The 27,594-nt window shown below is 56.3% G+C and overlaps 1 pseudogene; it reads right to left on the bottom strand.

Annotated features, from left to right (window-relative positions):
* Positions 1–5,716: 5,716 nt before the first annotated feature.
* Positions 5,717–27,594, bottom strand: part of LOC144373573 (ribosome quality control complex subunit TCF25-like) — a 28,362-nt pseudogene continuing 6,484 nt past the window's right edge.

Here is a 27,594-nt window from a genome sequence, read left to right as displayed (position 1 = left end):
AGTATTCAATTTGATGCATTTTGACATATATGTGAACCTGAGAAATTATTATCACAAATAAGGTAGAAAACCTAATTTTTGTTGCCTTCAAATGTTCTTTGTGCCCTTTTCTGCCCCTATCTACAGACAACCACTGTTCTACTTTCTGTCACTATATTGCCTTTTCTAGAATTTCCTAGAAATGGATTCATACAGTACGTACTTATTTTTGTGTAACTTCTTTCACTCAGTAGTTACTTTGAGACTCATTCATGTTGTGCAGGGAGCAGTTGTTGACTCTTTTAATTGCTATTGATAAACATCTGGGCTGTTGCCACTGTTTGATATTACAAATAAAACTGCTAGAACATTTGTGTGCAAGTCTTTGTGTGGACATACGCCTTTATTTCTCCTAGGCAAAATGCTCAGCAGCAGAATAGGTAGATCATATGGAGTGTGTTCAATTTTCTAAGAAACTTAAAAATTCTCTCATTGTGGTTATGCCATTCTTACTGGCATCTGGTCACTCTCAGTGTCTTTAACATCACTGTCGTCATTGTCTCTGCTGGAAGAGTCTGGTAAAGTGGCATGGTTGACTGGTTTAGTACTTTGGACTGAATTCAGGGTCACTCTGCCACTGAGCTAAACCCCCAACCCTTTTAATTTTATTTTTCATTTTAAGACAGGGTCTCACTAAGTGGCCCAGACTGACCTCTAATGGGATTCTTCCACTTTATCTTCCCAAGTAGCTGTGGGTATAGGTGTGCACCACATCACCCCATTATGACTTTATTTTTAAAAAATTATGTGAAGCTCAGCGTGGTGGCCATGCCTGTAATCCCAGCTACTTGGGTGGCTGTGGAAGGAGGATCACAAGTTTGAGGTCAGCATCAGCAACTTAGCAAAGCCCTGTTTCAAAATGAAAAAGGACATGGGATATGGCTCAATATAAAGCACCCTAGGATCCAATTCTCAATACAAAAAAAAAACCCACAAATCCCTCTGATGCTGATTCATGGAGAATGGATCAGAACAGGTAGGAAAGGGATATTTCACAAAGTGTGTACATTTTCTCTCCAAGAGCCAGGTGGTCCCAAACCTATGAACCCCATCCCTCCTACCCCCACCCCATTTATGCTCCTGTTTTCAGAAGCCTCCTTCCTCTTTTCAGTTCTGTCTGCTAGCTCTCCCCCACCTTCCCCTCTCTAAAAGCCACTGTCTGTAGGTGAAGACTCCCCTGGGTTCCGCCTACCCTGCAGTCAGGGGTAATCCAGGTGGCTACGGCAGGGATGCCAGGAGGGCCTGGACACTTATTCTCCCCCTTTCTGAGACATGCTGGCCAGTTTCAGTTAACTCTGAGTGTGACCTTGGTGAGCCCAGTGTTTTCTGTTTTCGTTAATCTTCGTTTTCGGACAATCATCCTGCTCCTAAGAATGGAAAAGGTCAGCATCAGGGCTACAGTTTTCCATGGGTAATAATGGCCATGGCCACCCACTGGAGGAGGGGAGCACTAGTACAATGCTAGGTGAAGTCCCCCAGAGGGGGAAATTTTGCAAGAGACAGAGATGTCTGAGAGGGCTAGTAGGTGCCAGGTTCCCCTCCCTGACCCTTCTCCATCCTGTCACATAGCCCACACTATACACTGGTGCTTGTGGGTCTGAAGGGTGGGTAAGGGGGTAGGAAGTGATTGGTCTCAAAATCAGAACAATAAAGGCACAGGTGGCCAAGGAGTACTGGCTCACCTCGGCCATAGGAGCAAAGCTGCAGCTCTTATTGGTGAAGGTGCTCTGGAGGAAGCAGATGTTTGGCCACTGTAAGCCCAGAGGGGAGACACACAACCTTCACCAAGACTCAGGACAAGATAGCAAAGAGCCTACTCATATTCTCTGTGAAATGCAGACAAAGGAAAAACTGAGTCCTGTAGTGGGAGAACTGTCCAGGAGGTGTCAGAAGACCACAAAGAGGCAGCCAGGTCTAGGGTAGTACAGAGCACAATTTATTGGGGGACTCACTCACAGAAGCTGTGGTCAGCATGTCCAGGATTCTTGCAGTTTGGGTCAGAAGGAGGGGACTTACATATGGTCAGCCAAAACAGTGTATCTCAAGCTAGTAAAGAGGAGTCAAGCTCGTTCCTGTTGTATGGCAGCAGGGTAAAGCTCCACTGGCCTCTCTGATGGTCTGTTTATTTATGGTGTGTTGGGAACTCTGGGAGACAGACCAAAGTTGCTCAGGGCAGCATGCGCAGGTTGGGAAGGTTCAGGGAGGTGTATGTGTACAGTCCTAGGAGAGAGCTTCACAAAGAGAAAGCTCTGTGGAAAAGTGGTCATTCTTTATCTTGGAAGCAGATTTATCAAAGCAGAACTAGTCAAAGGCATTTCAGTCACGGGTGCAGATGAGAGATGCCCAGCTGCCTCTTCACCATCTTTGAGCTACCATTCTCCCAGACTGCAGGCAGCGGCACAGTTTGTGCATGTGCAACTCCAGGGGCACTCTTCTCTCCTTCAGTTATGACCACCTGGAGTTGTACAGTGTGGCAGCTACATCAGTCCCTTTTGGACACCCATCTGACCTGCAGTGAGTGGGAACAGAAGAGAAGAGGAACAGAGGTGCTCTCTGTCCCCACCCCTCTTGGCCACCACTCTCACTGAAAGCACATGGAAGAATACAAAAAGAAGAAGAGAATGGAGGCAGACCTCCATGGACCATACTTCTGAGGGGAAATTTGTGGCAGGCCGCAATAAAGGGCTGGGTTTTATAGGGCTTAGCACCGCCAGGTCGTGGAAGGAGTTCTGGTGGCCAGCTCATTTAGGACAGGGCAGGAGGGCAGGTGGGGGACAGTAAGGGAAGTTCCCTGAGGCCTGTTGTCCATATCCTTCACTCGCAGTGACCAGGAGTGAGCTGTCCATGTGCTTGAGTGTACCAAACGGCACTTGAGCTCCACTCAGCACGGGGGCGGAGGCAGCTGTGCTGGGGCAGAGCTGTGTAGAAGGGTGCCTTGACTTAGCCCAGATCCTGCGTGGCATCAGAACTGGTACATTCCATTCACCAGTTGCAATTGGATCTTCTCTCCCCACATAGAGTTGTGACCCACCCACCTGTTTGTTATGGTGTGGTACTTGGAGTTCTTTCTTCTTCACCACTTAAAAAGACACTGCTGATGTTACATTAAAATTGCAAAAATGCTGTGGTGGTGGTTCTGACCTGTAGTCTCAGCTGCTCAGGAGACTGAGGAGGGAGGATCTCTTGAGCCCAGGGGTTCAAGACCAGCCTGGGCAACACAAGGAGACCATATCTCAAAAAAGAAAAGAAAGTTATAGGAGGTGATTGTCTTAGGGGAGGGGGCTAAGCTCACGAGTAACTCCACATGCCTGCTCAAAACAGATCCACACAACACAACTGAACCTGAGACTAGGACAGTTTTCTGGAGCCTCACCACACCAGTTGTGTTCGTGATGAGGAAGTCCCTTCTGCTTTAACTTTGAAAAACAAACTATAATTCTGCTTTTCCTTTCTGCACAAAGTGGCTGTCCATCCCCATATAGCAGCTGTTATGGTATGCACATGAGGTCTGCAGGAGGTGAGATGGATGATTTGATTGTAAAATGGTGACCTAGTCAGATTAGCAATTTGATGGGCTCCTGGTGATAACTAGCCCGGTGGGGCAGGGCTGGAGAGTTGTAGATCTTGTTCCAAGCTCCTCCTGCCCTCTCTCTCCTTCCTGGCTTCCCTCTGCTAGGCCCTTCCTCCGTGATGTCCTGCCTCAGTTCAGGTCCAGAGCAATGGAGTTGACCGATCAGGGACTGAACCCTGAAACCATGAAACAAAATGAACTTTTCCTCCTCAAAATTCTTCTTGGACATTTTGGTCATTGGGAGGAAAAGCTGACTAACCCAGAAGGCCACCCCAAACCACTGGCATCAAACAGGAACCCTTTTATCATGTCCACCCAGACGTGCCTATCCCAGATGGGGACCCCAACCTGGAGCTCCGTACACATTCTCTTTGGTGTATTTGTTGTTGTTTTGTTTTTGCAGCTATTCTTACAAAAGGCCATTCTGAGTTCTAGAGGAAGGGGTTAGACTCTCTTGGTGAGAGTGGCAGGGCTGTGGCCTGGCCTGTGGTGTGGAAGCCCGTCTGTGGCCTTCTTTGGAAGATGCAACTTGTCAGGGGCAGAATATCTTCACCTTCAGACGGGCTTCCTGCACTCCAAAGCTGGGAGGTTATGCAAGAGAGAAGGGCACCATGGCAGACCCATGCCACACATGATGTGGTCAGGGTACTCCTCTCGCACCTTGCTGATGAGCAGCGGGCCCATGCCCGAGCCCATGCCGCCGCCCAGTGAGTGGGTCAGCTGGAAGCCCTGCAGGCAGTCGCAGTTCTCGCACTCCTTGTGCACCACATCTAGGACCGAGTCCACCAGCTCTGCGCCCTCCATGTAGTGGCCCTTGGCCCAGTTGTTGCCGGCCCCACTCTGACCTGTGGGGTAAGAGGAGGAGGTGACACACCAGGGCTGAGGGTCTGCAGCCCAGACCAGCACCTGCCTGAGCACTGCAGAGGGACTTCAGAGGAGGTGCCTTCTTCTTTAAATATTTATTTTTTATTATTTTTTTAGGTGGACACAATATGTTTATTTTTTATTTTTATGTGGTGTTGAGGATTGACAGGCCTTCCCCACACGGGGAGAGTGGGGCCACTACCTGACCCTCATGCTCAAGCACAGCTTCTCAGGAAGGGCGTTGGCCACATCTTGGCAATGTCAGCCTCCTATGAAGTCCCTGTCTGGAAGGTGACAGGGAGGTTTGCTCCTGGGTGCCCACCTTGTCTAGCTCGGTGAGAAAGGCCACAGCTGGTCAGCCACCCTGCCCATCACACAGGTCCTCCTGCTGAGGCCAAGTGGTCCAAAGACGAGCCAGGCCTGCTTGGCAGCTAGGCCTTCATGGCTGTTCAGAGATGTGAGCAACTCTAGAAGCGTGCTCAGCTGTAGCACTGCTTAAGCCCAAGTGCACCATGAGGTGCTGTGGGCTCAGGGCCTCAGGAAGCAGGCCTGCAGCTGAGCGGGTCCCTCGAGCCCAGGGCCCTTCTCTCTGCTTTAATGCTAGAGTGCTGGCCATCCATTTCAGAGTTCCCTGGCTCCTGGATGCAGGATCACTGCTGCGGCTCCAGATATCACATATCTGGATTGAAGGCAGGAAGAGGAAAGGTACCCTGCTTGCCTGTCATTTTCAGAGAACAAACCCTTTCTCAGTACATTGCCCCCACAGACCACCCCAGCTGTGGAAGCTTGGGTGCTGCCCAACTTGAAGATGGGTGCAATCCCCTACCAAACCCCGTTAGGCCAACATTGAAATTTGGGACTGTGCCTCTTCATGGCCCCTCTTGGGGCAGAAGATCAGCACTGTGAAGGGGGCCCAGGAGAGAACTGGCACAGTTCACAACCCCTCAATTTCCTGACCCTTCCAGAACTAGACAGGATATTCCTCTGTTGGTTACTAGGGACTGAAAAACATGGTATCCCTGAGTTACATCCCTAGCCCTGACCTCAGCCTCCACAGTTGCTGGGATTACAGGATTACAGGTGTGGCCAACATGCCTGTCTTGGGTCACATGATCTGTCCCTCCAGTGGTTAGGCACAATGACACTGAGGCTCTGGTGTGCCCTGGCTGTGTGGCCAGCTGTGAGCCAACCTAGGGGTCTTATTGGAGCTCCCAGTTATCCCCAGAACAAATGTCCATTAACTTTTCCTATACCCCCAATCTACCCTCAACAACTTTCTTCCTAAACTTGCTTTTTGGGCTTCTCCTTCACCTCCGGACACTGCCCCTGAAGCTTCCCAGCTTCCTTCCTTCTCTCCCTGTCTCCTCCTCTCCCTCCTGCCTTCCTTCCCTCCTATGCTGGGGATGGGGTCCGGAGCCTTGTACATGCCAGCCCAGTGCTCTACCCCTCAGCTTTGTCTCAGCCCTCCAGTTTCCTAATACAGTACCGGGCTGGGGCTGTAGCTCCAAGGTAGAATGTGTGCTCAGAAAGTTCAAAACTCGAAAGTTTGGAGAGGCTGCAGTGTCCAGCTGAGGGACCCCCCCACATTATCCCCAACTGCTCGAAAAGAACTGGGCTGTGGCCTGAAGGCCAGCCATGTAGACATCTCTTCTCAATACAAGCCTGGAGATCCCACACCACCAGGGATCCCCCTGGAGCCCTGTGTTCCAGATTCTGGTGTGGGCCGCACATGGGCCAGGGCTGGCTCTGGACTCCTGAGTGCTGAGGTGGAGTTGAGTGTTGGAGGAGGAGCCCCCGCAGCAGGGAAGAAACCCATCCATGTTTGCAGGGAACAGAAGACATGGCAGACGGTACATCCCACACTTCTACTTCAGGGGACTGGTCAATCCAGACCAGAACAGAATCAGGAACACAATTACACAGTGCTGGGTGCAGCAGCCTAAGTGGCTCAGTCCCAGTCCCCCTCCCCCTCGGGGTTGTCCTCCTGCGACGCCTCCAGGTCATTGAAGTGGAAGTTGGTCATCATGTCTCGTATAGCCAGCATCAACCGGTTCAAGCCTTGGTTGTGGTTCAGACCCCCAGGCACTCCTTCCTCTGGCCTCTCCCCCTGCAGCAGCGAGACATGTCTGAGCAGGGCCTCTCTGTGCTGGGACTGGGGACCTGGGGCCCAAGCAGGGAGATGCGTCATCAAGCCATGGCAGCCTGCACCCCAGCATGGGACCTGGACCCTCCTCAGGTCCCTGTCGAGGACATGAAGCTCTGAAAAACCAAAGGCACATGTCTACCCAGGCCAGTGCGAGGCAGGGGGCCGAGCAGCCCTGCGGCTCCCAGGATCTGTCGGGCCTGCTCCTGCACTGCCCAGCATGGTGCTGACGCTGGACATCTGCATGCAGATGACTGGCTTGAACCACTCAGCACAGAAGCTGAGACGTGCCCAACCTACCTCCACAGTGTAATTTGGCAACAGTGACCAGAAGAAGAGGGCAACCATGTTTCCATGGCTGACAGGACTTAACCTGAAACAGGAAGTCAAGAGAAGTCATAAAACAAAGCTAGACTCCCCTTGACTCCTCCCAACGCAGGTCAGGATCCAGCTTGGGGAGGGGCCATGGACACCCAAGGACAACTGGGAAGGAAAGGAAGGGGCCCGGGGGTGGCTCTTCAAGGAGCCTAGTCTGTGAAATGACCACAGCCAGCCTGTCCTCTGCCATGGACAGGCCTTGTTTCCAAGAAGAACTGCAGTCTCACTGGGCGTGGTGGCCATGCCTGTGCCAGTGACTTGGGAAGCTGAGGTAGGCGGATCATGAGTTCAAAGCCAACCTGGGCAAATCAGCAAGATGGCCCCAACATTTAAAAAAGTGCTGGGGCTGCAGCTCAGGGGTAGAGCATCCAGGTTCAATCTCCAGCACCACAAAACAGAAAAGGGCCGCAGGTGCACACTTCCTTCAGCACCAGGCCAGCAGAGAACAGAGCCACAGGCAGGGGACGCCACGGCCACTGTCTGCTGGATGCCAGGGCCACACCCATGCTCTGAGGAGGATAAAGCCCATGTGGGCAGAGAGCAGAGCAAGGTGCCTCTGTACCGCTGACTAATGACCTCCTCCTGAGCTACTGGGGAACTTGACACAATGGGCTTCACTGTGAACACACAGTCCCATTATAACTTCTACAAAGTTGGTGGGGAAAGGTGGGGCTGGAAGGCAGCCTGCCTTAAAAGGGAGGGCTGCCAGCAGCTCTGGGGCTTACCCCAGACAAGCAGCTCCTCAGCACATTTTTCCCCTGCCAGGATGGAACCCAGGTCACACATACTAGGCTAGTGCTCTGCCACTGAGCTAAACCCTGGCCCTTTTGATTTTGAGAAAGGGTCTTGCTAAGCTGTTGGCCTTGAACTTGTGATCCTCCTGGTCTCAGCCCTGAGTGTGGCCCTAACACCAGAAGTAAAGGTGAAAGGGCTCTTGTTGGCTCTGAAAGCTGCCCACACTCTGGGGGCAGCCTGTAGGCGGGCTCTGATGTGTTTCTTTGTCATTTTCTGTCCCACCAACCCACTCTCCTTGCCCAGCCTCACGGGCCTTCTTGCTGCCTTCCTGCTGCTCTGGGTATCACTCGGTGCACTTTGGACCTTACCCTTATCTCTAGGTTCTACAATTCTCATCTGTTCCTACCACGGCAGCTGACCACAGGCCGAGTGGCTTCTTATTCTGCTTCCCACTGCGTTTCTAGTACCTGCTACAAAATCTGGAAAGAAACGCTCAGAGTTGGGTGGATATGTGCAAAGGCAGCTGTGTCCTGAGTGTCACTGCTGCTCCCTCTTCCCTGTGGCTGACCGCTGGCCTTCTGGGCTGCCTTCGGTGGGCATCGAGCCCCGGGGAGCCCTGAGGCACTGACCTGGGTCTGCACAAGCACAGTGGGGGTGAGGGCATTACCTCTCTGGTCTGACGTAGGAGTAGATGGTATCCAGGGGAGGCAGAGGGTCAAACCCCGTCACAGACTGTGTGGTCACATCCTTTAGAAAGGGGAGAAACAGTGATGCTAGAGCCTTCTGGGGCAGGTCACTCAACAGAGAAAGGGAATGGGCTTGGCTTTCTGCCCCTGGGCAGAGGCATGGTGGGAAAGGTCAGGCACACAGGAAGTGCCCACGCATTCCATGATCAAACTCACTGTGGTGCCCAAGCCACACAGCACGGGCTGAACCACAAGTCACACAAAGCCGGCACAGCCCTGTCGGGCCTCTCTACCCTCTCCCGCCAGCACCACACTGTCACTACTCATCAGAACAAGCCTTCCTGGCCAGAAGAGGTTGGCAGTGCTGTCCTAAGGATCAGCAGAGCAGCTTAGGTAAATTAGTGGTGTCGAGGGCCCCAAGGGACCCCCTGTCCTGGCCGCCCTGACCTGCCTCTTCCTACATACCTGTGGTGCCCTTGAGGTTTCCCCACAGCAGCAGCCTGCTCTCAGCAGTGTTGCATGCAGGCCTGGCCACCAGCAAGGCAAGTGGGGCCAAGACTATGGGTCCAGCTGCTCCTGGATTGACCAGCACCCCAGTAGGCTGAGGGAAGGTACATATACCCCCTTTGGCCTCACCCACCGTCCTGCCTGTGGGCTGCCAGGAGCAGGAGGGGAACGGTCACACAGCCCACCATTACGCCATCCTCCTTACCGGGGGAAGCGCAGCAACAGCCTCCCTGATCTCCGAGAGGATCACATGGCGATGGATGTTTCTGGGTGCACGCTGGTAGAGCATCTTCCACCTGAGGCCAGGGCAAACAGCAGCAGATTAACCAGTGCCCACCCTGAAAACTGCTAAGCCCTTCCTCCCTGGCAGGTCTCCATCTCCCAAGGATCTCCAGCTTCACCCCCAGACAGCCAGACAGTCAGTCCATGGTGTGCTGAGTGAGTCTCTGAAGGACCCGAGTGTCACTACAGCTGCGGCACAGGGCCTGCCCCTGCTGGATAGGGTGGGGCAGAGAAGCTTCACAGGCAGCAGAACGTGCTCCTGCCCATTAAAACATCCCCTCTAGTGTGGAGAACAGATGAGTGCACAGTGAATATTGGCTGTGAGGGCCAGGGTTCCAGGGCCCCCACTCTCCCATCATTTCTTCAATTTTACTTAAACAGCAGAGGGCTTCCTCTGGGCAGTTAGGGGAGACTCCTGGCCAGCACAGACCACAGAGTCCTCACTGTACTACCCAGCCTGGCCACAGCAGTCCCAGACTACAATGCTAACAGGGCCAAAGGCCAGACCATGGGTGGAAGTGGGCCAGGGCTGCTGCTTGCTGCTATCTCTGCCAGCAGGTGTGAGCCTGGCACCTGCTATAGCAGATGTGAGAACCAGGCGCACAGCAGTAGGCAGGACAGAATATGGGCAGACCCATGCCACACCTTCAATCCCACCTGGACAGTGGTAGCAGCCTTGGGGTCTACATGCTCACCCACAGGAGAGCAGGGCTATGCCAGCAGCAGTAGACATGAAACCACTCTGGCCCACAGCATCTAACATCAGAGGGTGCCCAGAGAGGGCAGGAGGGGCTGACCTGCACGAATACCCAGCATCTCACCTGTTCACACAAGCCTCCACAGTGGGGTCCCCAGCGTCCACTGCCTGAAGAACCTCGCGAACATTTTCCTCCAGCCAGCTCATGGTGGCAGGCTATTTCCAGAGGAAGTGCGACCGCCCGAGGTACAGACTCACCAGCTGGGTAGGGCAGGGGGGTGGCTGTGGGAGCAAGGCCAGGGTCAGGGATGGGGGGCTGGGTGGAGCACGGCCAAGGTCAGGGATGGGGAGCTGGGTGTGGGAAAAAGGCCATGGTCAGGGCAGGGGACTGGCTGTGGGAGCAAGACCTGGGTATGGATGGGAGCTGGGTGGAGCAAGGCCAAGGTCAGAGATGGGGAGCTGGGTGGAGGAAGGTCAAGGTCAGGGATGGGGAGCTGGGAGTGGGAACTAGGCCATGGTCAGGGCAGAGGACTGGCTGTGGGAGCAAGACCTGTGTGAGGGATGGGAGCTGGGTGGAGCAAGGCCAAGGTCAGGGATGGGGAGCTGGGTGTGGGAGCAAGGCCTGGGTCAGGGATGGGGAGCTGGGTGGAGCAAGGCCTGCATCAGGGATGGGAGACTGGTTGTAGAGCAAGGCCAGGGTCAGGGATGGAGAGTTGGGTGGAGCAAGGCCTGGGTCAGGGATGGGGGACTGGGTGGAGCAAGGCCAAGGTCAGGGATGGGAGCTGGCTGTGGGAATAAGGCAAGGGTCAGGGATGAGAAGCTGGCTGTGGGAGCAAGGCCAGGGTCAGGGATGGGGGACTGGCTGTGGGAGCAAGGCCAGGGTCAGGGATGAAGGACTGGCTGTGGGAACAAGGCCTGGGTCAGGGATCGGGGGCTGGGTGTGGAAATAAGGCCAGTGTCAGGGATGGGGAGCTGGGAGGAGAAAGGCCAAGGTCAGGGATGGGGAGGTGGGTGGAGCAAGGCCAGGGTCAGGGATGGGGAGCTGGCTGTGGAATAAGGCCAGGGTCAGGGCAGGGGCCTGGCTGTGGGAGCAAGTCCTGGGTCAGGGATGGGGGGCTGGCTGTGGGAGCAAGGCCAGGATCAGGGATGGGAACCTGGGTAAAGCAAGGCCAAGGTCAGGGATGGGGAGCTGGCTGTGGGAGCAAAGCCAGGGTCAGGGATGGGGGGCTGGGTGGAGCAAGGCCAAAGTCAGGGATGGGGAGCTGGGAGTGGGAACTAGGCCATGGTCAGGGTAGAGGACTGGCTGGGGGAGCAAGACCAGGGTCAGGGATGGGAGTTGGGTGGAGCAAAGCGAAGGTCAGGGATGGGGAGGTGGGTGTGGGAGCAAGGCCTGGGTCAGGGATGGGGAGCTGGGTGGAGCAAGGCCTGCATCAGGGATGGGAGACTGGTTGTAGAGCAAGGCCAGGGTCAAGGATGGAGAGTTGGGTGGAGCAAGGCCTGGGTCAGGGATGGGGGACTGGCTGTGGGAACAAGGCCTTGGTAAGGAATGGGGAGCTGGATGGAGCAAGGCCAAGGTCAGGGATGGGGAGCTGGCTGTGGGAATAAAGCCAGGGTCAGGGATGAGAAGCTGGCTGTGGGAGCAAGGCCAGGGTCAGGGATGGGGGACTGGCTGTGGGAGCAAGGCCAGGGTCAGGGATGAAGGACTGGCTGTGGGAACAAGGCCTGGGTCAGGGATAGGGAGCTGGGTGGAGCGAGGACAAGGTCAGGGATGGGGAGCTGGGAGGAGAAAGGCCAAGGTCAGGGATGGGGAGCTGGCTGTGGAATAAGGCCAGGGTCAGGGATGGGGAGCTGGCTGTGGAATAAGGCCAGGGTCAGGGATGAAGGACTGGCTGTGGGAGCAAGCCTGGGTCAGGGATGGGGAGCTGGGTAGAGCAAGGCCTGGGTCAGGGATGGGGGGCTGGCTGTGGAGCAAGGCCTGGGTCAGGGATTGGGGGCTGGCTGTGGGATCAAGGCCTGGGTCAGGGATGGGGAGCTGGGTGAAGCAAGGCCAAGGTCAGAGATGGGGGGCTGACTTTGGGAGCAAGCCTTTGTCAGGGATGGGGGGCTGGCACTGGGAGCAAGACCTGGGTCAGGGATGGGGAGCTGGGTGGAGCAAGGCCAGCATCAGGGATGGGGAGCTGGGTGGAACAAGGCCAGGGTCAGGGATGGGGGACTGGCTGTGGGAGCAAGACCAAGGTCAGGGATAAGGAGCTGGCTGTGGGAGCAAGGCCTGGGTCAGGGTTGGAGAACTGGGTGGAGCTAGTCCTGCTTCAGGGATGGGCGACAGGCTGTGGGAGCAAGGCCAGGGTCAGGGATGGAGAGCTGGGTGGAGAAAGGCCTGGATCAGGGATGGCTGTGGGATCAAGGCCTGGGTCAGGGATGGGGAGTTGGCTGAGCAAGGCCAAGGTCAGAGATGGGGGGCTGGCATTGGGAGCAAGCCTGTGTCAGGGATGCGGAGCTGGGTGGAGCAAGGCCTGGGTCAGGGATGGGGAGCTGGGTGGAGCAAGGCCAGGTCAGGGATGGGAGCTGCTTGGAGCAAAGCCTGGGTCAGGGATTGGGGACTGGCTGTGGGAACAAGGCCTGGGTCAGGAATGAGGAGCTGGGTGGACCAAGGCCAAGGTCAGGGATGGGGAGCTGTGTGGATCAAGACCTGGGTCAGGGTTGGGAGCTGGGTGGAGCAAGGCCAGGGTCAGGGATTGAGTGTAGGCTGTGGGAGCAAGCCTGGGTGACTTATGGGGAGCTGGGTGGAACAACGCCTGGGTCAGGGATGAGGAGCTGGGTGAAGCAAGGCCTGGGTCAGGGATTGGGGACTGGCTGTGGGAACAAGGCCATTTTCAGGGATGTGGGACTGGCTTTGGGAGCAAGGCCTGGGTCAGGGATGGGGGACTGGCTGTGGGAACAAGGCCTGGGTCAGGGATGAGGAGCTAGGTGGAGCAAGGCCAGCGTCAGGGAAGGGGAGCTGTGTGGATCAAGACCTGGGTCAGGGTTGGGAGCTGCGTGGAGCAAGGCCAGGGTCAGGGATTGCGGGCTGGGTGGAGGAAGGCCAAGGTCAGGGATGGGGAGCTGGGTGTGGGAACTAGGCCATGGTCAGGTCAGGGGACTGGCTGTGGGAGTAAGACCTGGGACAGGGATGGGAGTTCAGTGGAGCAAGGCCATGGTCAGGGATGAGGAGCTGGATGTGGGAGCAAGACCTGGGTCAGGGGTGCCGAGCTGCATAGAGCAAAGCCTAGGTTAGGGGTAGGGTACTGGCTGTGGGTGCAAGGCAAGGGTCAGGGATGGAGAGCCGGGTAGAGCAAGGCTTGGGTCAGGGATGAGGAGATGGGTGGATCAAGACCTGGGTGAGGGATGAGGAGCTGGGTGGAGCAATGCCATGGTCAGGGATGGGGAGCTGGCTGTGGGAACAAGCCTGGGTCATGGATGGGGAGCAGGGTGGAGCACGGCTTGGGTCAGGGATTGGGGGCTGCCTGTGGGATCAAGGCCTGGGTCAGGGATGGAGAGCTGGGTGGAGCAAGGCCAAGTTTAGAGATGGGTGGCTGGCTTTGGGACCAATCCTGTGTCAGATATGGGGAGCTGGATGGAGCAAGGCCTGGGTAAGGGATGGGGGGCTTGTTCTGGGAGCAAGACCTGGGTCACGGATCGGGAGCTGGGTGGAGCAAGGCCAGGGTCAGGGATGGGGAGCTGGGTGGAACAAGGCCAGGGTCAGGGATGGGGTATTGGCTGTGGGAGCAAGGCCAGGTTCAGGGATGGGGGACTGGCTTTGGGAGCAAGGCCAGGGTCTGGGTTGGGGAGCTGGGTGGAGCAAGGCCAAGGTCAGGGATGGGGAGCTGGCTGTGAAAGCAAGGCCTGGGTCACGGTTGGGGCACTGGGTGGAGGCAGGCCTGCCTCAGGGATGGGGGACTGGCTGTGGTAGCAAGGCCAGGGTCAGGGATGGAGAGCTGGGTGGAGAAAGGCCTGGATCAGAGATGGGGGGCTGGCTGTGGGATCAAGGCCTGGGTCAGGGATGGGGGACTGGCTGTGGGAATAAGGCCTGGGTCAGGGATGGGGAGCTGGGTGGAGCAAGGCATGGGTCAGGGATGGGGTACTGGCTGTGGGATCAAGGCCTGGGTCAAGGATCGGGTGCTGGATGGAGCAAGGCTAGGGTCAGGGATGGAAGCTGGGTGGAGCAAAGCCTGGGTCAGGGATTGGGGACTGGCTGTGGGAACAAGGCCTGGGTCAGGGATGAGGAGCTGGGTGGAGCAAGGCCAAGGTCAGGGATGGGGAGCTGTGTGGATCAAGACCTGGATCAGGGTTGGGAGCTGGGTGGAGCAAGGCCAGGGTCAGGGATTTAGAGCTGGCTGTGGGAGCAAGCCTGAGTCAGAGATGGGGAGCTGGGTGGAGCAAGGCCTGGGTCAGGATTGAGTAGCTGGTTGTGGAGCAAGGCCAGGGTCAGGAATGGGGGGCTGGGTGGAGTAAGGCCAAGGTCAGGGATGGGGAGCTGGGTGTTGGAACTAGGCCATGGTCAGGGCAGGGGACTGGCTGTGGGAGCAAGACCTGGGACAGGGATGGGAGTTGGGTGGAGCAAGGCCAAGGTCAGTGATGGGGAGCTGGATATGGGAGCAAGACCTGAGTCAGGGATGGGGAGCTGGGTAGAGCAAAGGCTGGGTCAGGGTTAGGGGACTGGCTATGGGAGCAAGGCCAGTGTCAGGGATGGGGAGCCGGGTGGAGCAAGGCCTGGATCAGGGATGGGGGACTGGCTGTGGTAACATGGCCTGGGTCGGGGTTAAGAAGATAGGAGGAGCAAGGCCAAGGTCAGGGATGGGGAGGTGGGTGAATCAAGACCTGGGTCAGGGATGAGGAGCTAGGTAGAGCAAGGCCAGGGTCAGGGTGGGGAGCTGGCTGTGGGAGCAAGCCTGGGTCAGAGATGGGGAGCTGGGTGGAGCAAGGCCTGGGTCAGGGAATAGGAGCTGGCTGTGGAGCAAGGTGTGGATCAGGGATGGGGGGCTGGCTGTGGAGCAAGGCCTGGGTCAGGGATGGGGTCTGGCTGTGGGAGCAAGGCTTGGGTCAGGGATTGGGGGCTGGTTGTAGGATCAAGGCCTGGGTCAGGGATGGGGAGCTGGGTGGAGCAAAGCCAAGGTCAGAGATGTGGGCCTGGCTTTGGGAGCAATCCTGTGTCAGGGATGGGGAGCTGGGTGCAGCAAGGCCTGGGTAAGGGTTGGGGGGCTGGCTGTGGGAGCAAGACCTGGGTAAGGGATGGTGAGCTGGGTGGAGCAAGTTCAAGGTCAGGGATGTGGAGGTTGCTGTGGGAGCAAGGCCTGGGTCAGGGATCGGGGCCTGGGTGTGGAAATAAGGCCAGTGTCAGGGATGGGGAGCTGGGTGGATCAAGGCCTGGGTCAGAGATGGGGACCTGGGTGGAGCAAGGCCAGGGTCAGGGATGGGGAGCTGGCTGTGGAGCAAGGCCTTGGTTAGGTATGGGCGACTGGCTGTGGTGCAAGGACTGGGTCTGGGATGGGCGGCTGGCTGTGGGAGCAAGCCTGGGTCAGGGATGGGGAGCTGGGTAGATCAAGGCCTGGGTCAGGGATGGGGTCTGGCTATGAGAGCAAGACCTGGGTCAGGAATGGGGAGCTGGGTGGAACAAGGCCTGGGTCAGGGATGGGGGGCTGGCTGTGGGAGTAAGGCCAGGGTCAGGGATCGGGAGCTGGTCAGAGCAAGGCCTGGGTCAGGGATGGGGGACTGGCTGTGTGAGGAAGGCCAGGGTCAGGGATCGGTGACTGGGTGGAGCAAGGCCAGGGTCAGGGATGGGGAGCTGGGTAGAGCAAGGCCAGTGTCAGGGCAGGGGGCTGGCTGTGGGATCAAGACCAGTGTCAGGGATGGGATCTGGGTGGAGCAAAGCCAACATCAGGGATGGGGAGCTGGGTGTGGGAGCAAGGCCTGGGTCAGGGATGGGGACCTGGGTGGAGCATGGCCTGGGTCAGGAATGGTAGACTGGCTGTGGGAGCAAGGCCAGGGTCAAGGATGAAGAGCTGGGTGGAGCAAGGCCAGGGTCACTTATGGGGGATTGGCTGTGGGAACTAGGCCTGGGTCAGGGATGAGGAGCTGGGTGGATCAAGACCAAGGTCAGGGATGGGAAACTGGGTGGAGCAAGGCCAGGGTCAGGGATGGGGAGCTGGCTGTGGGAATAAGGCCAGGGTCAGGGCAGGGGGCTGGCTGTGGGAGCAAGGCCTGTGTCAGAGATGGGGAGCTGGGTGGAGCAAGGCCAAGGTCAGGGATGGGGAGCTGGGTGGAACAAGACCTGGGTCAGGGATGTGGAGCTGTGTGGAACAAGGCCAGAGTCAGGGATGGGAGCTGGGTGGAGCAAGGTCTGAGTCAGGGATTGGGGACTGGCTGTGGGAACAAGGCCAGGTTCAGGGATGTGGGACTGGCTTTGGGAGCAAGGCCTGGGTCAGGGATGGGGGACTGGCTGTGGGATCAAGGCCTGGGTCACTGATGGGGAGCTGGGTGGAGCAAGGCCAGGGTCAGGGATGGGAGCTGGGTGGAGCAAAGCCTGGGTCAGGGATTGGGGACTGGCTGTGGCAACAATGACTGGGTCAGGAATGAGGAGCTGAGTGGAGCAAGGCCAAGTTCAGGGATGGAGAGCTGTGTGGATCAAGACCTGGGTCAGGGTTGGGAGCTGGGTGGAGCAAGGCCAGGGTCAGGGATTTAGAGCTGGCTGTGGGAGCAAGCCTGGGTCAGAGATGGGGAGCTGGGTGGAGCAAGGCCTAGGTCAGGGATGGGGAGCTAGGTGGAGCAAGTTCTGGGTCAGGGATTGGGTACTGGCTGTGGGAATAAGGCCAGGTTCAGGGATGTGGGACTGGCTTTGGGAGCAAGGCCTGGGTCAGTGATGGGGGACTGGCTGTGGGAACAAGGCCTGGGTCAGGGATGAGGAGCTGGGTGGAGCAAGGCCAGGGTCAGGAATGGGAGCTGGCTGTGGGAGCAAGGCCTGGGTCAGGGATGGGGACCTGGGTGTGGGAACTAGGCCATGGTCAGGTCAGGGGACTGGCTGTGGGAGCAAGACCTGGGACAGGAATGGGAGTTCGGTGGAGCAAGGCCAAGTTCAGGGATGGGGGGCTGGATGTGGGAGCAAGCCCTGGGTCAGGGATGCGGAGCTGGGTAGAGCAAAGCCTGGGTTAGGGATAGGGGACTGGCTGTGGGAGCAAGGCCAGGGTCAGGGATGGAGAGCTGGGTGGATCAAGGCCTTTTGTCAGGGAATAGGTGCTATGTGGAGCAAGGCCAATGTCAGGGATGAGGAGCTGGGTGGATCAAGACCTGGGTCAGGGATGAGGAGCTGGGTGGAGCAAGGCCTGGGTAAGGGATGGGGGGCTGGTTCTGGGAGCAAGACCTGGGTCAGGGATGGGGAGCTGGGTGGAGCAAGGCCAGGGTCAGGGATGGGGTACTGGCTGTGGGAGCAGGCCAGATTCAGGGATGGGGGACTGGCTTTGGGAGAAAGGCCAGGGTCTGGGTTGGGGAGCTGGGTGGAGCAAGGCCAAGGTCAGGGATGGGGAGCTGGCTGTTGGAGCAAGGCCTGGGTCAGGGTTGGGGCTCTGGGTGGAGCCAGGCCTGCCTCAGGGATGGGGGACTGGCTGTGGGAGCAAGGCCAGGGTCAGGGATGGAGAGCTGGGTGGACAAAGGCCTGGGTCAGGGATGGGGGACTGGCTGTGGGAGAAAGGCCAGGTTCAGGGATGGAGAGCTGGGTGGAGCAAGGCCTTGGGCAGGGATGGGTAACTGGCTGTGGGACCAAGGCCTGGGTCTGGGATGGGGAGCTGGGTAGAGCAAGTCCAATGCCAGGGATGGGGAGTTGGGTGGAGCAAGGCTAGGGTTAGTGATGGGGCGCTGGCTGTGGGAATAAGGCCAGGGTCCGGGCAGGGGGCTGGCTGTGGGAGCAAGGCCTGGGTCAGGGATCGGGAGTTGGGCAGAGCAACGCCAAGATCAGGGATGGAGAGCTGGGTGGATCAAGGCCTGGGTCAGAGATGGGGACCTGGGTGGAGCAAGGCCAGGGTCAGGGATAGGGAGCTGGCTGTGGAGCAAGCCCTTGGTTAGGGATGGCTGGCTGGCTCTGGTGCAAGGACTGGGTCTGGGACGGGGCGCTGGCTGTGGCAGCAAGCCTGGTTCAGGGATGGGGAACTGGGTGGAGCAAGGCCTGGGTCAGGGATGGGGGACTGGCTATGGGAGCAAGACCTGGGTCAGGGATGGGGAGCTGGGTGGAGCATGTCCAAGGTCAGGGATAGGGAGCTGGCTGTGGGAGGAAGGCCAGAGTTGTGGATGGGGAGCTGGGTGTAGCAAGGCCAAGGTCACGGATGGTGCGCTGGCTGTTGAGCAAGACCTGGGTCAGGGATGGGGAGCTGGGTGGAGCAAGGCCAAGGTCAGGGATGGGGAGCTGGCTGTGGGAGCAAGGCAAGGGTCAGGGATCGGGAGCTGGTCGGAGCAAGGCCTGGGTCAGAGATGGGGGACTGGCTGTGAGAGGAAGACCAGGGTCAGGGATGGGGGACTGGGTGGAGCAAGGCCAAGGTCAGGGATGGGGAGCTGGGTACAGCAAGGCCAGCGTAAGGGCAGGGGGCTGGCTGTGGGAGCAAAGCCAAGGTCAGGGATAGGGAGCTGGCTGTGGGAGCAGCATCAGGGTGCAGGATGAGGGCTGGCTTTGGGAGCAATGCCTGCGCCATGGTGGGGCCTGACTGTGGGAGCAAAGCCTGTGAGCAGACCCCCCAGCAGGACCTTCTGGAGCAAAAAGAGGCTGTCTCTCAGCTACTGATGGATAGTTCACCTCCTGAAGGGAGGGTATACAGGTCTGGACTTTGAATTGGTGCTGTCTGCGCTCCTCAGCTGACTGAGTTGCTCAGTGTACATGTGTGTCTACAGAGATCAAGTGCAGAGGACGAAGGCTGCCTAGGGGACAGGGATTCTGGGGTGGACCCCCATAACATGTTTTTCTTTCATTTATGTTTTCTGTTTATTTCTGGTACTGGGGATTGAACCCAGGGGTACTCTACCACTAAGCCACATCCCCAGCCTTTTTATTTTTCATATCTTATATATATTTTTAGTTCTAAATGGACACAATATCTTTATTTTATTATTTTTATGTGGTACTGAGGATCAAACCCAGTGCCTCACAAGTTCAAGGCAAGTGCTCCACCACTGAACCACAACTGCAGCCCCCTTTATTTTTCCTTTGAGACAGGGTCTCGCTGAGTTGTTGAGGCTGGATCCCCCTCCTCAGCCTCCAGCATTGCTGGCATCATAGGCTGTGCCACTACACCTGGCTGTCTCCTCTGTATTTTTATGAGAAACATGAAAAAGGTGATATGTGCCAATGCAGAATGTGGAACATACCAGCAACGAGAGACCCTCTGCCCACAGCCAGTGCCTGTGGGTCATGCTGTCTGACCTTAAGCCCTGCTGCCCACTCCTGTCAAAAGGCATCAGGTGAAACTCATGTCTTAGGCCAGAGGCCATTTACTTGACCCACCAGTGTTTCTCTTCAGACGTAAGGTGACCCATATGTGGACACAGACTCCAGGCCTTCCTTAGGGGACAGTAACCAACATCCCCAGGGGTTTCCTGTCTCCAAGATTGCCACCAGGCTGAAGCAGGTTTCCAGGAGACAGAGCCACACACACACCCTGACCCTGCGGAGCAGAGCGCACCTGCCACCCCTCCACTGCCCTGAAGGTAAGCGAGGGCCCCCAGGAGTCGATGAGGATGCCCACCAGGTGTTATCCCAGCAGGGCACCAAGGCTCTACCTTATCTCAGCATCTGGTCCAAAGAAGCGGTGATTGGAGACAGTGGCATCGGGCCACACACTGCAGTACTCGAGCAAGAGCATGAGGACTGCAGGAGGAAGCAGAGGCTCAGGTGCTCAGTGGCCAGGACAAGGACCTGGGGCCCTGTGGGCATTGATCACAGACACGACTGGAGTCATGACGTCACAGAGGCTGCAAGGCCACGGGGTCCTTGAGTCTGACCAGCGTTCTGAGCTGCTGCAGGGGGAGTGGCTGAGGATGGGGGTCCACAAAGGATGAGCAGGTACCTCTCTGCACCCTGGAGGCAGACCCTTGTCCTCCAAGTGCCCTTCCACATCTCAGGGAGACTTGCCATCACCCTTCAAGCATGAGCAACAGACCCTAGGACACACTGATGGGAGTGGGTCGGCCAGTGCCCTGGAGGAGGTGACCCCACAGGGCCCCAGGGTAAGGACAGTGGCCAACACATGGTCACGGGCTCTGGGTGTCCAGTCCTCTGGGTCAGGGCCCCTCCAGTTCTAGTACTGTCCCCATGCAGTACTCTCCGGCTGAGTAGGCAGGGCTTCCCTACACTGCCCACATGCCGAGACCCTGCCAGAGGCAGCTGCTGGGAAAGCCGGCCTACCAACTGCCTCCCAGGGACAAGCCGCAGTAGGGTCTCTCCTGAGGGATAGCCATGGCAGCTCTGTTATTCAACGTGGGCCCCGTGGCTCTGTGTCCCCCACCTTGGCTGGCCTACCAAGGGCTCCCAGTTGCATCAAACCCAAGGGGGACTGCCAAGGTCTCGGCTTGGCACCAGAATCACGAGCCACCACACACCTTTGCAGGTTCAAACAGCAATTCTTTATTCCCGCTCTCACACCGCCTCCACACAGGTCCAGGGACAATCGCGTTCTCCCGTCTACCCGCAATTCACCTACTACCATGAGGCTATCTCCAAATCCCATTTTAATCTCACGGGAACAAGCAGCAGGAACACCCTAATACCAGCAATAATCTATAACCTCCAACTTCCCTAAAACCATTATTTTAAACTGGCAATGCCTTAAACTCAAGGAGCCGGTTATTTCCTCAAACCTGATCAGCTCTAAACCCGGATCCGCCTTGGTCCTTGAGCAAGGTCACCTTATTAAAGCATGCATGCAATGTCCCATCGAATGTCCTCTAAGCAGCATGGGGTATGCTTGGCAAGGAAATTTCGATGCGTCATTCCTACTTGGTAATGGCCCTCAGCATCTCCCCCCCCCTCTGATTAATTAAACAACAAGCAATGTGGCTTAGGACCGTGCCTGGTAGGTTGTCCAATTCAACATATGGTTCTTACCCGTCATCGGATGAACTGACCTCTAGGCGTCAGCCTCCTGTCTTAGGTTGAATCCACTGTAACCAGATCAACCCGTCACTGACTACTGGTCCATCATTCAGCCATGCTTGTGGATAGGCCTAAGCACCAGTGGGGGGGTGAGGTTCTTGCCTCACCTCTGTTGGCCCCCAAATTTAACCTTGGTGCCAGTGGGGGGGTGAGGTTCTTGCCTCACCTCTGTTGGCCCCCAAATTTTAGACCATCACTAGTAGAAGGGAGGAAGATACAGAAATGCCACAACACCAAGCCAATTGACAGCTCCTTTGGAAAAAATGCGTCACTGGTGACACCATCAGCAAAGATGCCAGCATTACCACAATTAACATGGGGTGCGCTGGCAGGGGACAGAGGTGGCTGCTGGGATGATGGGCTGAGCCCTGAGTTGGTGAGCTGGCTCTGCTCCTGACAGGGAGCTCTGGACACTGCAGGTGGGTCTGCCTGTGCTCGCGTCCACCCAGTGCTGGGGCCTCTCCATGGCTTCATCAGAGCCAACAAAGCAGTGCTGACTCTGGGACTTCCCCTCAGAGGGGCAGTCACCAAGTGTGTGCACACCTCTGTCACAAAAAACACTCCTACCCTCAAGCACAAGGACGGCCTCCTCTAGAGGTTCACTTCCTGCGTGCTTGTGGAGAAGGTTCCCTACCTGCCGCCTGAGTAGGTAGCAGCCCCCTGGACTTGCCCTGGGTGCAGATAGAGGCCTAGTGTGGCAGGGGGGCACCCTGGAAATGCAGGGCCGTGCCACATACTGCCTCTGGATCAGGTCCAGGCCCCGCTCAACCCTCTGCTGCTGTTTCTCTCCCTAACACTAAACACCAATGTGCATACCCTGTATCTCTCTCCTGCCCTGTAACTAACAGCAAAGTTAGTGGACATACAGTTTGTCCCTCACCCAAAGCCCCCTCCCACCTGGCTGGCGTGCAGTTGGCCCGCTGAGGTGGATAATCAGGTAACTGCAACATCAGCAGTTTTTAGGCTGGCTGGAGAACACATCTTTCTTTAAGCACAAGGCAGGGCTGGGACCAGGTCTCCACCCTCAGGAAGAACCACTGCACAGGCCAGCGTGGTACCTACCTCCAGGGCACATGGTGAGTGCCTGCTGGATCAAGAGGGAGGCCTTCTCTCTGGCAGAGCTGAGCTCATGCTGGGGGAGGTCTGTCTGTGACTCAACAGGAAGTATGCCAATGGAACCGAGAAGGCAAAATTTGGGAGCTGCGACAGGTTCCGATGAGCCTACAAGGGAGCAAGAGGCCAGGTGAGGGGCCTGCCCTCTGTGAGGACCAGGTGCACCACAGTGAGCTGACAAAGCGGGCCACCCCCACACCTGGATGGAGGACTTGCTCCACCTGGGGGTCTTCAATGTGCAGAAGGGCAACGTCAGTGGGAAAAGAGCTCTGTTGAGCCCCTCAGGCTCAGCACTGTGGGGGACAGGAGCGACTCCCTCTCCCCACACAGCAGGGTCCAGAGTGAAGGCAGCCAAGCTATGACTGCCCCCACCTAGAGGGGTCACTACCCTCTTCAAACATTTCCCCGCCTTTCTCTGTGTGTGATGTAACAGACATGATCTACTCCATGCTTTTCCATTAACAGGGAATGCTCGTCTCCACAGAGTTCTGTAATCTTATAAACCACCACAAACATTCTTCTGTGGCTGATTCTGGGGACCCCGTGGGTTTCTTATAGCCATTCTCCTGAGCTCCTTGAATCTCTGTAAACTAGATCCCTGGAAGTGAGACTTCTTGGCCAACTGTATAAAGAGTTATGTGACTTTAAATGATTTACCTGTTTTTCATTACTTATTTTTTATGAAAAATGTATTTCTTTATTCACGAAAAATATGTACTGTGAAAGGTTCAAGCAGAAAAGTAGAACAAGTACAGGCTCCTCCCGCTCCTCCCCTCCTAGGCCTGAGCCCCCTCTGGACAAGCTCTGTTCAGCTGTTTGTCCCACTCAGTTTGCAGCAGCTACACTAAAGCGAGAAGTGAGACTGATCTTCACACGTGGAGCCTGACCCAAAACACCTATACTGCTGCTTTGACTTGTGAGCAAACCCCACCTGTAGCAAGACAGTGCATGCTCTATAGCACTCAGTGGAGCCCAAGACAAACCCCACTCTCCTGGGTCTGGGGGCCCCAGGATGGCAGGTGGCATTTATGTGCGACTCTGACCTGGAACATGTAACCAATCATGACTACCCAGACTGTCGTCCCCACACTCAGGACCTAGGGTCCCTGTCAGCCCTGCATCACAACTTCCCTCACTGAGTGGCTGTCCCTTTCTGTGCCTAGCATGCCCAGCTCTGTGGTCTGCCTGACTGTCCATTACTAAGCACCATTTCTACACGCACACTCAATGCAGTTGTGTGCTCATCTTGGGGTTCTGATGCCAGGCTGCTTCCCTCTGGAAAGACCTGATTCTGCTCAACAGCAGAATTGAGGGAGACTAAAGGGCAGGAGGCCCCTGGAACCCACCCTGGCTCTGCTTCATGGCCTCACCATGGATACTAGTCACACTGCAAGCGCACACCTACCTCCCATTCCTGGAAGAGGTGGGTCAAGTACTCATAGTTCCAGGCCCGCAAGGCCAGGTGGTCGACAAGCAGCAGCATGCACAGCGGGTCCTCGTGTGGCTCAAGGCTTCGCAGACAGCACAGTGAGGGAAGAGCAAAGAGAGCAAGGAAAATGTCAGGGCCTAGGGTCTCTGCAGCCCAGAAGCCCCTGCCATGAGGACTGGCAGGAGTGGATCCCTGGTGGACACTCACCTTAGGATGAGCTTGCAGAACTCCAGTATGGTGCGCGGGCAGCCACGCTTCTCCAGGAAGCTCATCTGCTTATAGAGGGCCAGGTAGAAGCTCCTACATCCAAAAAGGTCCATGTGAGTTCAAGTGGCAGCAAACAGCAGAGCAGCCTCTGAGAGCCACCTGGCTCCACGCCAGTGTCCAGGTCATCATACGAGTCTGCGAATGCCTTTTGTGTCTGGGGAGAAGCTTTGTGTGTGCCTGAAGAGCTGAACACACACAAATGTACTGAAAGTATTTAAAAAATTTTTGTTGTTGGGGCTGGGATTGTGGCTCAGCTGTAGAGCGCTCGGCTAGCACAGGCGGGACCCGGGTTTGATCCTCAGCACCACATTAAAAAAGGCACTGTGTTGTGTCCATCTACACCTAAAAAATAAATATTTTAAAAAAGGGATTAAAAAAATTTTGTTGTTGTTGTAGATGGACAGAATATTTTTTATTTTATTTATTTTTATGTGGTGCTGCTGAAGATCAAACCAGTGCTTCTCATGTGCTAGGCAAGAGCTCTGCCACTGAGCTACAGCCTCAGCTCCCTGAAAACCAAAATTTTTGAAATCATTATCTTGCTTTTGGTTTGCTACTTGTTATTCAAGGGAAATGAGCTAAAAACGGTTACAATTATGATCTTAATTTATCTTCAAATTTCAATGGCGCTACTGTTGGGTACATAAAGCTATGTGACTTTAGTCATCCTGTAGACTTATTTTTAGAACTGAGAGTTTACTAGAAAAAGAAACCAGTGGAGAAAGTCTAGACAGAGTGCCCGGTGCAGCCACGTTGCTGCACTGAGACAGGGCATGGTGGCCATAAGGTGGGGGCCATGCCACAGCCAAGCAGCGCTGCCCAGAGCAGCAAGAATACACACAGGACAGCAGGAAGACTGCTGCGGTCATGCAGGCTTGCCTCGGGGCTGATGCCAGAGGTGGTCAGCACAGAAATGTCATAAAGCAGAGCATAGACCCAGGTCTGCTCTGTCAGGCTGAATCTGACTTAAGCATCACTGATTTAAGAATCAAGACACAGGCCTGTGAGGCCTGCAGAAGTATCCCAGGCCCACAGGGAGGGCTGCCCTCAGGAGAGGCAGCTCACCTGTTCTCAGGTCTGTGGTAGTCCAGCCGGCATGTCCCACTGGTGAGACTGAACAGGGGGTGGAAGGCACACTCCATGCTGTACAGCACTCACTCTGTGGGCAGCAACACAGAGGCAGGAGTCAGCCACAGTAGGTGCCTGCAACTCCCAAGACCCCAAACAAGCGAAGCACTGGAAAGAAGGGGTCACAGAATTGGGACCCTGCAATGGGACCTCCTAGGTTTCCCTGGTGCCAAGGCATTAATTGCAGCCACAGAACATGTGAGCCTGAATGAGAAACGCCCTCGACACCATGGGGTGCAACTGCCACATGTTCTGTTCATGCCCAGTCCCCAGGTGATACAAACACAGCCCAGATGCCCACAGCAGCATGCGTGCACACACAGAAGAGCAACCAGAACCACCACTGATGACGGATTCGCCAACCACATCTGTCCAAAGGGGGAGTACTATCCAGCCAAGAGCACACGCAAACCTGGGTCACACCACACATGGGGCACACAACCATGGGCAGAGACCACGCACAGTGCTTCCACTGAATGGCTCCCCACACAGGTAGGGCCACGGAGAGTCTGACCAGAAGTCAGGGGTTCTGGGGCCTGCGGGAAGATAGAAGATGGCAGGCTGTTTTCCTGGAATGGACTGCAGTGATGGCTGCCCAGTTCCAGGACACACTAAACCAGCCATGACACACCTTCCACAAAGTGCTACATGACAATGTCCTGCCACCTGCATCTGCTCTAGTGGCGAGAACAGGCAGGCTGCACTGCCTACTGGGTCTCACCTATGAGGTCTCGTGCCATCTCCTGATCCTCTTGAAAGCGGTAGGCATCACTGAGCTGCAGGAGTGAGTCCACATGGTAGGGGCTTGTCTGGAGCAGAATCTACCAGAAAAGAAGGGCAGCTCTGGAGGAAGGTCACAGGCAGGGACCCAAAGGACACCCCTGCAGTCCACCAGGACCTGTGCACACCAGGAGAGATGATTACCAGGTGACAGACGAAATTCCCTTTGGACTGCAGGTGTGCACTGCTATTACCCAGCCAAGGCCTGGACCTGGCTCCAGGTGGGAACTGGGGAAACTGCCTGCCCAGTGGGGCTGTATTCGCTCCCAGGTCTCAGGACAGAGGACTGAAAGCAAGCAGGTTCCCGCCCCCCCTACGTGGGGGACATGGGGCCAGCAGGATCTACATGCTCCCCCTACCTCCCCAGTGAGGCCCAAGACAGAGGCAGCACCTGGGAAGGACCATAGTGCCACTACACGCAGCTCCCAGCAGGAGAGCACCTGAGTGCCAAGTCTTCACAGTGCCCCTCGGGTCCGGGGGCCCCACTGCCAAGGGAGCAGCTGCCCGGGCACTCGCCCTCCACCCACTGGCAGCTGTGGGGCCCACATACCACAAGGTTGTTTGGCTCCATGGACTCCACGGCCACCAGGAACTTGTGCTGTGCCTGCTGGTACTCCTCACTGTGTTCAAACGCAAAGAAGGAAAGCCCTTTTTTCGATTCCAACAGCCACATAGACAGACCTGGCAGGTGAGAGTGCACAGAGAGGGTGTGCTGGATGCCAGGACATGGCGCCTCTACAGAGCACAGTAGCCCCAATAGTCTCCCTTGTGCTGTTCTCAGAAAGGACTCTGTGATACCAACCCACTCGATCTGAGGGGTCTCACAGGTCACCCAGGCCTGGGGCTGGGCTGCCTCTGGGCCAGAGGCTGACGTCCAGGGCCTCTCTCAGAACACCTGGGCCTGCTTCCCACTGCTTCCTTGGGCTGTCCCGGGAGCTGGCCTCTGTTTGCTTTCCACAAAGACTCACTTCTCTATAGAATTCAGATGAGCTCTGGGAAAGGATGGAGCCGAAGTGGCCCAGGACAACAAACCTCAGGGATGGGAGCATGGAGGTCCATCTGGGTGCCCGATCACGTCTGGTTGGGACCAGCAGCCAGGGTGGCTGTGAGGGGCTGGGACAGGAGGCGAGCAGTGGGCACAGGGCCAGGTCAGAGGCCTTGGCCATGTGTAACCCCTGACCAAATATGGTTCTGCTCCTTTTGTGTGACTGTGTGGAGGGACCATTTCCTCTGGTTAACCTGAAAAACTCAGTCTGCTAAGACAACCGCTAAATGGCCAATGGTTCTCATGGGCTTCCCCTGAGCTACTCCATCCTGAGAGCCCGGCCCAAGGTCCAAGTCCTGCAGATTGAGACAATGAGCCCCTATCTCTACCATGTTCGGGTTCCTTTGCTAGAAGGGCAAGAGACCTGGTGGGAAGAGAAGATACATGAGTGGCATCAGGGTTGATCCTACAAGTACAGGTCCCGAACTCCCAGGCGATCCTCACTGGGAGTCCAAGGGGATTCTTCTAGAATCCCCAACCCCACAGGCACAGCAGGTGAGGTGCGTTGGTTACCACCCTCCACACATGTCCTCTACACACCCATGACCTCTTCTACAGTATGTGCCCCATCAACCTGCAGAGAGCTGTCTGGATGCTTCTCTATGCTGTGTAGCCGATGCCCAGAAAGGGCATTCACTTCCTACCCTGAACCTTCTGCATGGCTGTTTTCTTTAAACGTAAAACTATCATACATTATTGATTTTTTAAAATATTTTTAGTTGTAGATGGACACAATACCTTTATATTGCTTATTTAGTTTTATGTG

This window comes from Ictidomys tridecemlineatus, unplaced genomic scaffold (assembly GCF_052094955.1).
Source record: "Ictidomys tridecemlineatus isolate mIctTri1 unplaced genomic scaffold, mIctTri1.hap1 Scaffold_4377, whole genome shotgun sequence".
Lineage (NCBI taxonomy): Eukaryota > Metazoa > Chordata > Mammalia > Rodentia > Sciuridae > Ictidomys > Ictidomys tridecemlineatus.
The sequence above is the reverse complement of the archived record's forward strand: the minus strand, read 5'-3'. Positions and strand labels throughout refer to the sequence as shown.